This window comes from Typopeltis vanoorti, chromosome 1 (genome assembly GCF_054136105.1).
Source record: "Typopeltis vanoorti isolate ZY-2024b chromosome 1, IOZ_Tvanoo_1.0, whole genome shotgun sequence".
Taxonomy (NCBI): domain Eukaryota; kingdom Metazoa; phylum Arthropoda; class Arachnida; order Uropygi; family Thelyphonidae; genus Typopeltis; species Typopeltis vanoorti.
This window is the reverse complement of record NC_143549.1, coordinates 42890406-42906576: the sequence shown is the minus strand read 5'-3', so window position 1 is coordinate 42906576 and position 16171 is coordinate 42890406. Positions and strand designations below refer to the sequence as shown.

The window sequence follows — 16171 nt, the reverse complement described above, 5'->3', positions numbered from 1 at the left end:
TAAAATTATAATAATATGGAAATAGCATAACTCAGTTGGTGTACAAATAAAAGTAGAAATACTATTATTTATAGATGATCAAATTGCATTGGCTACATTAGAAGATGATCTGCGGAGATCAGTAAAATCATTAAATGAAATTTCAGAACAATATAATATGAGAATATCAGAAGTAAAGACAAAAATAATGGCATCCAACCAATAAGAAGTAAAATAGTGACAGATAATAAAATATTAGTTATATATTTAGTTTAATCCTTTATCCAAGTGTAAACAAACAAAGTTTGCACCTGAAGTATCTTCAGGACTGGGGCAACTCGTGGCAAAGGTGGACTAAGTTCTCATCACCTCCCTTAGTATCCCATAATGCATAGCACATCTGCTTGCAGACATGTATAATGCTATGCGTTATGGGAAGGGTCACTACCCAGATCGGTTTCGACCTTTATTGAGGTCTCTTCAGTGGGATCCAGACCCTGAGGTGATACCTTGAAACAATGCAGAACTCATATTTCCATATGCCAGTTGCCAGAAGATGTCACACCTTATTATTAAATTACTCTGAATTAGAGAGAGATGTTGGAAGTTTTTTTCACTTGGTTAGACTATAAATTATATATTTAGTTTAATCCTTTATCCTAGTGTAAGCAAACAAAGTTTGCACCTGAAGTATTTTCAGGACTGTGGCAAAGGTGGACTAAGTTCTCATCGCTTTCCTTCAAAGGCACAAACTTTGTTTGCTTACACTTGGATAAAGGATTAAACTAAATATATAATTTACAATCTAAGTGAAAAAAAGCTGCCAACATCTTTCTCTAATTCAGAGTAATTTAATAATAAGGTGTGACACCTTTTGGCAACTGGCATATGGAAATATGACTTCTGCATTGCTTCAACCTTGGTATCATCTTTGGGTCTGGCTCCCACTGAAGAGACCTCAATAAAGGTTGAAACCGGTTGGAAGCTTGGGTGATGAATGGCAATGCTGTAGCCCGTGAAGTGAAGTTAACTGAGGCATGGCTGTTGCTGTTATACCTCGAATGAGATATGAGCAAATGAGCAGCTCTGCTTGGTGGTGGGGTTTGCCTGCCACTGTGTAGAGCCAACCAGTTATAAGAGTTCTTCTCAGTGGCAGGGTGACCCTGTTACTGAGGGGAACAACGCTAAGTTTTTGGAGTTTGACCTGTACTTGAACATTCAATAAAGGTTGAAACTGGTCTGGGTAGTAATCCTTCCCATAATGCATAGTATTATACATGTCCACAAGGAGATGTTCTTTGCAATTATGGGATACTGAGGAACGTGATTAGAACTTTCAAGAGATCTGAGGGTGATGATTGATAGAAAACTGAAATTCAGGTAGCATATTGCAAAGGTGGTGAGGGTAACTCAGAGGATTGCTGCAATACTGAGAAGGATGCTGACCTGCAGAGATAAAAGAGTTATCATTCCATTGTATAAGGCCCTGATCAGACCACACTTAGACTATTGTTCTCAGATTTGGTCCCCAGGATTTGAAGGGAATAAATTGACTGTGGAAAGGGTACAGAGGCAGATAACAAAGATGGTTTTAGGACTGTACAATATGAGTTATGAGGATTGACTGAGGGAATGTGGACTGCAGAGTTTGGTGGATGGAAGAAGGAGAGGTGATATGATCGAGACTTTTAAACTGTTGAGAGGCAGTTACAGGGTAGACATTGGAGAGTTCTTTCACTTGGTGGAATTGCAGGAAGGAGCGATGACAAGGGGCCATCTAGAAGTTACGAAAGGAGGCCGTGCGCAAGAGGGTGAGGAGTGGTTTCTTTGCGTGGAGGGTGGTTGAACCTTGGAATGCATTGCCTGAGAGAGTGGTTGGAGTGGGAACGGTCAATGGGTTCAAGGAGTGGTATGATAAACATTGTGTTTCCTAAAAACGACCTCCCACTATGAGTCTTTTGACTCTATGGAGGCCTGGATAATAATAATAACTTAGTCCACCTTTGCCACATGTTGCCCCAGTCCTGAAGATACTTCAGGCGCAAACTTTGTTTGCTTACACTTGGATAAAGGATTAAACTAAATATATAATTTATAGTCTAACCAAGTGAAAAGAACTTCCAATAAAATATTAGAACAAGTACATACTTTCAGATACCTGGGATGCAACTTATTATATTATATGAAGATGAAAAAGATATACACATTAAAATATCAAATTTTATTAAACAGCATAATAAATAATACGTAGGCTGTTCAATAAGTAATAAGACTATATTTATACAGAAAACAGATTACCTTTAATCGTCATCATTTACATTGTCTATTTCAAAGTAACTACTGTGAGACACGATGCATTTGTCCCAACGTTGCGTCCACTTCTTAAACACATGTGAGAGTCCGTTTTTTGAGAGTTCTTTCAAAACCGCCTCCGCAGCTTTTACACATGCTTTGTTGCTTTCGAAATGGCGGCCTCTTAGTGGTTTCTTGAGCTGAGATAACAGCCAGAAATCGCACGGTGCGAGATCAGGACTGTATGGAGGGTATGGTAGGATATCTGTGTTGTTCTTCTGCAAAACGTCCACTACACAACCAGCAATATGTGGCCTTGCATTATCGTGGTGTGCAATATGAAGCCATTCTTCAGCAATAGACGCTTCCTTTTGATATGCTTGATGATAATCGCTACTGTGTTGATCATTGTCTCTGTGATGGACGTTGAAGGTCTTCCCTCATGTTCAAGATCTTCCACGTTTTGCCTTCCTTCCTTAAAAGTTTTATGCCAGTGAAAAACACTTGCCCTCGACATTGCTTCATCGTGGAAAGCTTCATGTATCATGTTAAAAGTGTCCGATGCTGATTATTGCAAACGCACACAAAATTTAATCGCATAACGCTGTTCCAAGGATGCTTCCATTTCGAAGACTGGTCGCACCTCGTAGGCGCGGCAATGAGCACTTGCGTTTAGTCACGTGACACTCTGACACATCAGCCTGTATACGCCTTCTATCAACCTCTTTTGTTAATACATACAGCAACATTTCTTTATTCCACAGAAATTAATATTGTGATGAGTGGTTTCGCGACAGCAAAATTAGTCTTGTTACTTATTGAGCAGCCCACATATATTTAAGCCGTCCTTGGTACAAAAATACACCAGAATCAGACTATATAATGTTCTGTGTAAACCAGCTTTATTATATGGAAGTGAAACATGGACTATGAAAAAAGTAGACTGAAAAACAGATTCAAAGCAGAAATGAAATTTCTCAGAAAAACAGCTAGATATAGCAAGTGGAACCATGAAACAAATGAAGAAATTTTACAATCTCTAAATATAAAACCAATTAAATCCTATACAGTAAATGCAAAATCCAAAACGGTTAGAACATGTACATCGAATGAACAATAGCGACTTCCAAAAATACCATATGGATATAAAATAAATGGAAAAAGAATTGGAAGATCGAGAAAGCAATGGCATGAGATCTGAACATGCCTAAAATCCATAATAGGAAGAAAAAGATTATATGTAGGATAATATAATTACAATTCAGTCATTTTGACAGAATGTTTTTGAATGCATTATCTTCTTCCTTTTCCTTTCTAGTAACAGGTTTCCAGTAACAGATTTCCAGTAACAGGCCTAGTGGCCTCTTACTGGAAATCTGTTCCTTCTCCCTTGAGGTCAATATCTCTATATCCTTCTCTCTCTCTCTGGGGAGTCTTCCTTCACTCATTCTTTCTGTATGTTGTCTCCATCTCGCTTATAAAGATCAATGTAGTCTAAAACAGTGTTAGGATAGGTATTTGCTATCAATCAGATATTTGGATTGAATATCTGATTGATAATTTTTGTTATTCTTATATAACTGGTTATTTTATGTTGCATGCTTTTTTTCTCTTTCATAAATAAGTGGTAGCCTAGATAGTTGAATATATTAACCTGTTCTATATCATCATTGATACAAATTTTTATTCTAATTGAGTCTTGGTTTTAAATGCCATGACTTTGGTTTTGGAAGTGGAGATTTCGATACTAAAAATGAAATGGAACATATTTCATTTCATTTAATGAAAAGGCTGCTAACAGTCGTGAATCTTTGTTATCTTCAATTACAACCTGATCGTTGGCGAATAAAATTGTATCAATGTTGGTGTAATAATTTATGTGAATGCCTAAGCTTTAGAAGATATCCATTTTCATTTGTAGAATTGTAGTGCTTAAAAAGTCCTATATGTTTTGTAATTCACAAACCATATGATCATATTTCTGCATTAAAAATCTCCTTTAGTAATGTAGAGATTGTGTGTCTGCTGGGACATTGCAAAGCTAGTCAGAGAGCTGATTGTAAAAAAGTATTCTTAGGGTATTTGTTTGAAGTCTTAGTATGTGTGAAGGTACAGGTCATAGCATCTTTTGGGTTCTGGCCATTATTCTATCAGAGATGGGATATAGATGAAATGTATCTATCGATCATTTTGTTGACAAGGATTCTGACTGCCCCACTACAGATTTGTTGTGTATAAGATGAAAGTTTGTTTTTTGAAGTTTAATGTGACTTCAGAATCATTTCTATATCTGTGTTCTTGAATACAGACTGTGAACGTTACACAAAAGCAGTCACCAGCCATGTTAGCCTACTAGTAATATGTCCTGTATTTCCAGGACATATACTCCTCCCCCCCCTACCATTTAAAATATAATATAAAAAAATAAAAAACCCACCCCTGCTACTAAGGTAGGTTTATTTACTATCTTTCATATGTGGGAGTCACATAAAATGGGTAATTGTGAGTTTGTAAACTGTAGGCTATTTGCCTATATTGTATATTTGTAAACCTGTTTTGGTTACTATGCCTTTGTAATACCTTTATTATTATTTTTATATATATTCCTTTCTTATTCTATCTCACTATTGCATAAGAGGTTTATCTACTTTTCACACTACGAGTCTTATGCCTATGGATACTAGAAAATTTGTTTGTTAAGACTGCGCCACCAGTATCGTTTTATTAGCATAAAACTCAGTAATACGGCTGGTTGATTTTTCTCTCTCTCTCTCTCTCTCTCTAACATAAAATTCCTTCATAAAATAAAATTTAACACAAACAGTCGTGGTCTAATTGCACTTAACTACACGCTTCTGCTATCTTATTTGGTTCTCGCTCTTAGGTTCGCATTTATTTAGGAACAGTGCATTGTAATTAGAAAGATCAGGCGGCACTCTATTGACATATAAATAAAACATGTTTATTTACACTAATATAGAATGTACATGAATCAAGCAATAGGGAGGTTGCCTTCTCTACCTATCTATTAAATCTTTAGCATAAAAATAGAACTTTTCCACTTCAATACTAAGTAACTCTTTAGCACTACTAAAGAGAGTAATACTTATTTACTCTCTGCTTACAAAATCAACTTATTAAAATTCTAATCCACTCGCAAAGAGGTTAGCTAACTATGTTAAGCTATTTCACAAATTTCATACCAATTTCTAACATGCTAAATGACTCTCTTATAGACACATCTTATTACTATTAAGTTAATTCTTATCAGTCCATCTATAACATATCTCCTAGGTTATAAAAGGGATTGCATAACAAAAGATGGAACAAACTTACAGAGGCTCTGTGTCGCACACTCATCCAAAGGTCTTGCACTAAATCCCTATGCTTTTCCTTTCTCCCCGACATCTGGCCATATAGTCGTGTCCTGTTTCTGACTGCCGATATTTCTTGTCGATCTTCAGTGCCTTTTTATTTCACCATCTCCAGGGCCTTGCATGAAGTGTTGAGAACCCCCGAAGAATACAACGCGATTCTTTGATGTTCTGTTTCGACCAACCTGTTCTTTCTTCTCCTGGTATACTACACAAATCCAATTAGACGGACATCGGAACTACTTGTGAATTGTGCTGTCCCTTTTGAAAATGACCTTGACAGTGGGCATACACAGAGCTTGTAAACAATGGTTTCAAAAGCACTTAGTTAAACAATAACATATAGGTTGGAGTGACATAGCATTTTCTTTCGTTTCTTGCAAACTTTACTCATTCTTTGTTTACTATATCTTGGCCAGGTTAAATTTATCATAGGATTAAATATATTCTTTTTACAAATGTTCTTTTTATATTACAACCTTTTGAGATGTGACCTCTGTAAAAGCGCTTGTAAAATTCCAAGCTACATCAAGTTTTACAAGTTTTCCTGCTAGTCATACATTATGTGCAGTCCTGGGTGGTTGGATATTTAATAAACTTCAAACTTTGCACCTAATGCTTGGAACCACAGGGCTCTGTGCTTTCATTTACTCTCCTTCTGTATATCAGTGACCCTTTCCGGTTGGCTGCAATCTGATCCACAGTTTTGGAAGGTGCTTTAGATTTGAGGCAAAAAATGCTTTCACATCCATTAGCTTATCTCATATGGAAGATAAGCTAATGAAAAGTCCTTATAAATGATTCTGCATATTTTTCCTCACAGAAGGTTAACGATTTTGGCAGTCATCAGTAGAAAGTGCATAATTCAGTCTCCTGCAATGTACGATCTGCAAAAAAAAAAAAAGAAAAAAGAAAAAAAAAGATAAGTGTAGATATTAATTATATATTATAACTTTAGCATAATTTTATTCTGCTTTGGTTGTGATTGATTGTGGCATGTTTGCATTTGGAAGTTATTCGGTTTCAAGTACTTTTTTAGAATTATTATTATTATTATTACCACGGGCTACTCCAGGAGTCCTTAGACTCATCGAGGGAGGCCCTGAACATCATGTTCTCACAGCTGTTCAACATTCTCACAGTATCTATCATACCTTGCCTTGAACTCACTCACCGTCATAGCACCCACAACAGACTCTGGCAGCTTATTCCACTCATTTACCACTCTTAAAGTAAAGAACCCAGCTCTAACATCCCTGCTAACCACGCTCTTGCCCAGCTTCCATGGGTGTCCCCTAGTTCTCCCACCACCAGTCCTGATTCCAAAAATATCATCTGAATTAATCCTATAGAATCCTTTTAGCAATTTGAATGTCTCAATCATATCTCCCCTTTTCCGCCTATCAACTAGTTTCTGCAACCCACAAATCTTCAACCTGTTCTCATATGGTTCATTCCATAGACCTGCTATCATCTTAGTCACTCGCCTCTGGATCCTCTCAACCTCCTCCCCATCAAGAAGGAACCGAGGTGACCAAATCTGGGCACAGTAGTCGAGATGAGGTCTTATCAGGGCTCAGTACAGAGGTACAATAACTTGTTTTTCTCTGCTCGTCAAGGTATTTTTCAACAACCAAGTGAGTTGATGAGCTGATTTAGCTACTTTCGCAATGTGCCCCCTAAACTTCATCTCCCTATCCACCAACACTCCCAAGTCCCTGGCCTCATCAATCTCTTGGAGTACAGTTCCACCAATGTGGTATACTGCTGCTAATCTTTTCACTCCGAAATGCATAACCTTACATTTTGTCACATTAAATTGACATCCATTCTCCTTAGTCCAGAACTCCAATCTATCTAAGTCATCTTGCAAGACTGACATCTTCTGCATTCACTATCGCCCTACCCAACTTTGCGTCATCAGCGAACAAATGAACTGTCCCACTTAGACCCTTCCCTATATCGTTAATGAACAGATTAAACAGCAGTGGTCCAAGAACAGAACCCTGTGGCACACCACTAGTCACAGGCCGTTTTTTGGACTCTACTCCTGAATAAACTACTCTTTGATATCTCTCCATCAACCACCCAGCTATCCATCTCACCAACCCTATATCCATTCCCATATGTTGTAGTTTACGGATTAGAATTCCATGTGGTATCCTGTCAAACGCCTTTGCCAGGTCCAGCAGTATCACTGTAAACCCATTTCCCTTATCCAGTTCGGCCGTCACCTTGTGACGGGATAAGGGAAATAACATTTAACGGAAGCAAAAATGGTGGTAAGAACTAGGTCATCAAGGCACAGTACAAAAATCAGTGATGTTGAGTGCTGTGGATTTTTACCAAGAATGATCATTGTTGGGAGTGTAATATGTGTGCATGGGCAAATGTGTTTGTTGAGAGATTAAACAAGAGAAGTGAGAGTGAGGGAGGGTCTGTAGAAAGTGTAATATGTTAATGGATTGGGTGATTTGAAAGTTGGGAACTGGAACGCATACCATATGAAAGGCAAAAGGCGATGATTGATGTAAACCTAAGAATAATAGCCAGAAGTGTGAGCATGAGAATATTAGTATGGAGAATGCTCATTGTGAATACAGAAATGATTACAAAAAAAAAAAAAAAAAAAAAAAAAAAAAAAAACTAGGTTTTAGTCAGTCAGGCACACTTCCATAATTATGCCTGGTTTTTATGTTTTATTCATTTCTGTATTCACAATAACATTCTCTATACTCATATTCTCACAAGAATATACTCATATTCTTGTGTGAGAATATGAGAAAATGACTGATTGATTCTGAAAGTAGTAAAGAATGCATGTATGTGGAAGAGCTAATACAAATGGAACAACCTGGACAGAGTATTAGTGGGAATGATTAAAATGAGAAATGAAATGAGATGAGTACAGAATGAAATTAGATGTATGGTGGATACAAATAGAGGGGTGCAAAAGAATAAAATAAAATATAGTGGAGAGAAAGAGGTAGCACATGACTCAAGAATAGCACTGTATGGAGATTATGTTGTAGAAGGTGTGGTGGATGAGAGTGTGCACAAGTATGTTTTCCAGGAGGGAGAATGAACAGAGATTGAGGTGCTAGATATGAAAAGTAAGCATGCAAGGGAGTTAGTGGTTATGGTTGGACCAAATGATTTGGTTGGGCATAGGGAGAATGTGAGAATGGATATCAGGAGATTATTGAGGAAAGTGTAAGTGTGGTAGGAAGGGTAATTTGCATGTTGCCCAGGTGTGACAATGATGAATTGCAAAGGAGAGCAAAGATCTTGAATGAAAAATGGAATGTTCGTAGAAATATGTGAAGAGAGAGAGAGAGAGAGAGAGAAGTGCAGTTTGTAAATATATAGGATGGATCTGAAGGGTGAATGGGACTGTATAAGGGCAAAGGACTGCATATGAATGGTTTTGAAGCAAGTCATTTTGAAAAGTTGCTGCTACCAGCCACTAGGTTGTCATGGTGCATCGCGTCTTCTCCTCGGTGGTGAATGAGGGGGATGATCAGTGGCACTATTTTGTAGGCCTCCCAGCTAGGTTGAGTGGACCCACTAACCAACCAATTGCAGACAACAGAAAGAAATTAATCAAATTACTGCATCTACTAATTGAAGAAGGTAAAGATTTTGACCAAATCTTTACCTTCTGAAATAAAAAAGACCAAATTTATGAAAGTCTCAAAAATAAATAGATCCATGGCAGAAATATTCATAAACAATATAAAAATTGAGCATACAACAGAATACAGATATTTATGTATCTAGTTTACTGCTGATGGAAAACAAGATAAAGAAATAAAAATAAGAACCACCATAGCTAAAGATACCTTTTGGAAATAAAGATCTACTCAGACGTTCTGTGGATGTCGAGACAAAGAAGAGAATGATAACAACATTAGTTTAGCCAGTTTTCACAGAAGTGAGACCTGGGTATTCAAGAAGAGAGTAAGACAACAGATAGAAGCCTTTGAAATGTGGTGCTACAGAAGAATCCTACAGAGCACATGGCAAATGCAGAGGAAAACATAGAAATCTTTATTGCAGGAAATGATCCAGAGAAAGATGAGACTGGTTGGACATGTATTGAGGGAATCAGCAGGACACTAACAGTTTTAGAGGGAAAGATTATGGGAATAGGATCAAGAGGTAAAAAAAGAAGGACATGGTTTGATGATATAAGATCATATACAGGATCACTTGACTATGCTGAAACAAAAAGAACTGCCAACACAGAGAACCGGAAGGAAATGGTGCTTTCAGGAAGCTACATGATGATGCTGCTGGAAGGAAATGAGTGATGCCAACAAGGTATCAGTGGAAATCAGAGATGATGTGAGTAGGCAGGAGAGTGGACTAGGTGAGACTGATGTGGTTGTGAATGGAGAGGAGAATGTGAGAACAGGAATGCAGGTTGGACCATGGTGTAAGGAGAGTGGATACTGAAAGTAATAATGAATGCATGTATGTGGAAGATCTACATAGGAATGAAATAGCCTGGAATGTGTGTGTGTGTGTGGGAGGCGGAGAAAAGCATGAATAAAACTGATTATAAACCAAGAAATGAATTGTTATGTTAATTTACAAATGCCAGGAGCATCAGAAATGAGGGAGATGAAATTATTGCTTTGACTGAGTTTATGGGCTCGAAAATAGTTGAAATAAGTGAAACATGGGTTGGATGAGAATGACATCTTGGCAGGAATATAACGTTTTTTAGGAAGATAAGATATGCAAGAAGGGAGGGAGAGTGCTGCTGGTGATTGCAGGGGAATTATTTCTGCACAAGGTTGAGACACAAGAAGAAAAAAGTGCAGTGGTTTTGAACTAGTATTATGGTGTAAAGTGGAGGTACTGTTACCAGATTAATGTTGCATAGAGTAGAGAAAGGCAAGTGCTATTCCTGGAAGAGTAGGGGGTGAGAAGCAGGTCTTTGCATGGAGAATGATTGGTGAGTGAAATACATTGCATGAAAGTGTGGTGAGTTGAAAACTATGAATGGTATAAAGGCACTGTTCGATGATCTTTTTGCATGAGAGAATATAGACCTCCCACAAGTAAATAATAATAATCTTTTGATTTGTTAATTCCAACCCCCATGCATAATAATAATATAGTAATGATCCTTATATTTAAAAGCATAAGAAATTGGATATCTTTGTATCATTCATTCTTTTGCATATCACAATTGTTTAAAACAACAGTTCCATGCAGTAATCATGGATCTGTATCAGTCACATGAATTTCATTACTACTAGACAGAGTTTTCTTTAGTGTCTGTTAGCCTTGAATTTCTGTTAGGAATTTGAATGCTTTGCTCTGTTGCAAAGTCAGAAGTTTTCCAGACTATTTTAAGGCTGTGTTTAGTAAGATCGCTGACAGATTTTTTAGAATATGTTTGAAGTGTAATTAAGTCTCTATTTGTCAGCAGTTTCAAGAAAGGAAAAAAAAAAAGATTCTGATAGTTAGTTATAATTTTGGTTGCAGAAGGGACTATAAGTCCTGATCGTCATTTTAGAGTGACTTAATTGCTAAGTATGATTTCATTACTTTCATTAGTTTGATTTTTTACTTCAAAAATTCTGCCAGTGAGATCTGGTGAGATCTTTCTAAGCAATAAATACAAAATGTTATATTCAGGCAATGAAAATCAAGGAAAAGAAGGAGTAGCCATAGTTTTCAACACAAAATATGAGGCTAATCTTCTTGAATGGCAGTCAGTCTCGAGTAGAGTAATGTGGGCATATATGAGAATGGGGAACTGGACAATGAGACTTATTTGTGCCTATGGTCCCACAGAAGGTTCTACTAAGATAGAAGTGGAGGAATTTTTTGACGCTCTAGAAAAAGCAACTGACACAATGAAAAAGGAAAAGTTGGTCCTTGTTGGGGATCTAAATAGCAGAGTAGGAAATGATTGCGAGACATACAAAAATATTTTGGGAAAATTTGGAGAAAAGAGCAAAGCTAATAATAATGGCAAATATCTGTTGGATTTCTGCTCAGGACATGGACTGGTTATTACTAACACCATGTTCCAACATAAAAATGTGCACAAATTCACATGGAGAGAAGAGGCTAGGAATAAGAAAAGTCTCATTGACTATGTTATTTTTGATAGTGATGTCTTTTCCCTGGTGCAGGACACCAGAGTGTACAGAGGATTTGAAGTTGGAAGCAATCACTATTTAGTCTTGAGCAGGATAAAATTGAATTTCATATCAAAAAGAATAACATGTAAGAAAGTTTTAAAGCGAATAAAAGTTGAGCAGCTCTCAGATGTGAACTGTAGACTAAAATACAGAAAGATTATTGAAAAGAAAATGAAAGAGTTTGAGAACAGGAATCAAACCTTGGAGATTCAGTGGCAAATTCTGAAGAAAACATTGATTGATTCTGCCAGAGAGGCATGTGGTGAGGTTGTGTGCAAGGATAAAAAAATCAGAACTCCCTGGTGGACACAGGAAGTTAAAGAGGCAGTGAAGGAAAAGAAGAAATCATATCAAAAGTTCCTGGCAAATAAGTCAGCTTTTACTCTTACAGAATACAGAGACAAATGTAAGAAAGCTAAACAGTGTGTAAAACTAGCTAAACAAAAGTCATGGGAGGACTTTGGCAAGAATATAGAAAATAAATATCAAGAAGGTGGCATAATATTCTGGAGGTTGTTGAAGAAGCTTAGGAATGGAAGAAAGAGTGCTGTAAAAGGAGTTAGAGATGATAAAGGTGACATGAAAACAGGAGAAAAAGATATCCTTGAAGTATGGAGTAATTACTTCGAAAAACTGCTAAATGAAACAAGCAGTGATGACAGTGATAAAAGCACAGTGATAAAAAAACACTGATCAGGCATGCAGTCAGGAATACATATCCATACTTGAAGTAGAAAAAGCCATCAAAGACTTGAAATGTGGAAAGGCAGCAGGAGTAGATGATATTCGACCAGAAATGCTGAAGTATGGTGGTATAAAAGTCTTACAGTGGCTGCACTGCATAGTTCAGAAAGCCTGGACAGAGGGATGAAAAAAAGCACAGTGATAAAAAAACACTGATCAGGCATGCAGTCAGGAATACATATCCATACTTGAAGTGGAAAAAGCCATCAAAGACTTGAAATGTGGAAAGGCAGCAGGAGTAGATGATATTCGACCAGAAATGCTGAAGTATGGTGGTATAAAAGTCTTACAGTGGCTGCACTGCATAGTTCAGAAAGCCTGGACAGAGGGATGAAAAAAAGCACAGTGATAAAAAAACACTGATCAGGCATGCAGTCAGGAATACATATCCATACTTGAAGTGGAAAAAGCCATCAAAGACTTGAAATGTGGAAAGGCAGCAGGAGTAGATGATATTCGACCAGAAATGCTGAAGTATGGTGGTATAAAAGTCTTACAGTGGCTGCACTGCATAGTTCAGAAAGCCTGGACAGAGGGATGAATTCCTGATGATTAGAGTAGAGCTCTCATAGTACCCATATATAAAAAAGGAAATAAAACTGAATGTTAGAATTACAGAGGTATTTCCCTACTGAGTGTTCCTGGCAAGATCTATGCAAGTATACTTGAGAAACGGTTGAGAAGAATTGTGGAAGAAAAGCTTGGTGAAGAACAAGCTGGATTCAGGCCAAATAGAGGCTGTCAGGATCAGATCTTCACTTTACGACAAATAGTCGAGAAAGCATGGGAATATAACAAAGATCTGTATTTAAGTTTTGTCGATTTGGAAAAGGCATATGATAAGGTGCCAAGAGAGAAGCTATTCAATACACTGCAGTTATATGGTGGCAATGGGACATTATATCAAGCAATACTTAGTCTTTATTTGAGTTGTAAGTTCTGCCATGTTTGTACCATTATTTTCCATTATGTTTATATGTCAGCTATAGTATATGATGTAAATTGATATTATATCAAGCAACTATATTTAACTATATACTTAACTATATTTTAGTTGTAAGTATAGATCATAAAGAAGAGTAATTAGATAAAATTTTAAATGACGAAAATATAGAAATTGCAGTTCTTACAGAAACAAAAAAGAAACTTAAAGGAACAAAAGAAACAGCTAACTACAATATCATATATAGTGGAGTGACAAACAAATACATGCAAAAGCTGGTGTAATGATTTGGATCCATAAATCGATTAAAGCAAAAATAACTCATTATACATACTGGAATGAAAGGATATTAGAAGTGCGATTAAAATTAAATAAAGAAAATTTAACAGTTGTTGGAGTGTATGTCCCTGAAGAAGGAAAAGAAGAAGAAAATGATTACTTTTACAAAGAGTTACAAGGAATATATGAAAAATTAAATAAAACAGACCATATAATTATAGCCGGAGATCTTAATGCCAGAATAGGAATGAAAAAAATTAACAATAATATACAAAAATTTGGAGAACCAACAGTAAACAAAATGGAAAGCGACTCATTGATTATACAATATATAATAATTTAAAAACAAACTCCAACTGAACATCACCAGAGTTAAAGATCGGTACTACCAACGTAAGAAGCCTGAATGGCAAAGAAATGGAGCTAGCTGAGGAATTAGATAAGTACCATATCGACATAATAGGGTGACTGAAACAAAAAAGACCAAAACTGGTAAGATCTTTCTGAGCAATAAATACAAAATGTTATATTCAGGCAATGACAATCAAGGAAAAGAAGGAGTAGCCATAGTATTCAACACAAAATATGAGGCTAATCTACTTGAATGGCAGTCAGTCTCAAGTAGAGTAATGTGGGCAAATATGAGAATGGGGAACTGGACAATGAGATTTATTTGTGCCTATGGTCCCACAGAAGGTTTTACTAAGGTAGAAGTGGAGGAATTTTTTGAGGCTTTAGAAAAAGCAACTGACACAATGAAAAAGGAAAAGTTGGTCCTTGTTGGGGATCTAAATAGCAGAGTAGTAAATGATTGCGAGACATACAAAAATATTTTGGGAAAATTTGGAGAAAAGAGCAAAGCTAATAATAATGGCAAATATCGGTTGGATTTCTGCTCAGGACATGGACTGGTTATTACTAACACCATGTTCCAACATAAAAATGTGCACAAATGTAGATGGAGACAAGAGGCTAGGAATAAGAAAAGTCTGATTGACTATGTTATTGTTGATAGTGATGTTTTCTCCCTGGTGCAGGATAACAGAGTGTACAGAGGATTTGAAATTGGAAGTGATCACTATTTAGTCTTGAGCAGGATAAAATTGAATTTCATATTGAAAAGAATAACATGTAAAAAAGTTTTAAAGCAAATAAAAGTTGAGCAGCTCTCAGATGTGAACTGTAGACTAAAACACACAAAGATTATTGAAGGAAAAATGAAAGAGTTTGAGAACAGGAATCAAACCTTGGAAATTCAGTGGCAAACTCTGAAGAAAACATTGATTGATTCTGCCAGAGAGGCATGTGGTGAGGTTGTCTGCAAGCATAAAAAAAACAGAACTACCTGGTGGACACAAGAAGTTAAAGAGGCAGTGATGGAAAAGAAGAAAGCATATCAAAAGGTTCTGTCAAATAAGTCAGCTTGTGCTCTTAGAGAATATAGACACAAATGCAAGAATGCTAAACACTGTGTAAAACTAGCTAAACAAAAGTCATGGGAAGCCTTTGGCAAGAATATAGAAAAGATATATCAAGAAGGTGGTAAAATATTCTGGAGGTTATTGAAGAAGCTTAGGAAAGAGTGCTGTAAAAGGAGTTAGAGATGATAAAGGTGACATGAAAACTGGAGAAAAAGATATCCTTGAAGTATGGAGTAATTACTTTGAAAAACTGCTAAATGAAACAAGCAGTGATGACAGCACAGTGGTAAAAAAAACTGACCAGGCATACAGGCAGGAATACATATCCATACTCGAAGTAGAAAAAGCTATCAAAGGCTTGAAATGTGGAAAGGCAGTATTAGTAGATAATATTCGACCAGAAATGCTGAAGTATGATGGTATAAGAGTCTTACAGTGGCTGCACTGCATAGTTCCGAAAGAATGGACAGAGGGACGAATTCCTGATGATTGGAGTAGAGCTCTCATAGTACCCATATATAAAAAATGGAAATAAAACTGAATGTCAGAATTACAGAGGTATTTCTCTACTGAGTGTTCCTGGCAAGAACTATGCAAGTATACTTGAGAAACGGTTGAGAAGAATTGTGCAAGAAAAGCTTGGTGAAGAACAAGCTGGATTCAGGCCAAACAGAGTCTGTCAGGATCAGATCTTCACTTTACGACAAATAGTTGAGAATGCATGGGAATATAACAAAGATCTGTATTTAAGTTTTGTCGATTTGGAAAAGGCATATGATAAGGTGCCAAGAGAGAAGCTATTCAATATGCTGCAGTTATATGGTTTCAATGGGGCATTATATCAAGCAATACTTAGTCTTTATTTGAGTTGTAAGTAAGCAGTTAGAATTGAAGGAAGTACAGGAAGATGGTTTAATGTTAAATCTGGTGTGAGACAAGGATGCACATTATCCCCTCTGTTATTCATTATCTATA

General features: G+C 36.7%; 1 protein-coding gene across 2 annotated transcripts in view; it reads left to right on the top strand.

Annotated features, from left to right (window-relative positions):
- The window catches only part of LOC150109924 (F-box/LRR-repeat protein 5-like), a 335771-nt gene that overhangs the window by 185472 nt on the left and 134128 nt on the right, over positions 1-16171 (top strand). The gene's annotated exons all lie outside the window — the stretch shown is intronic.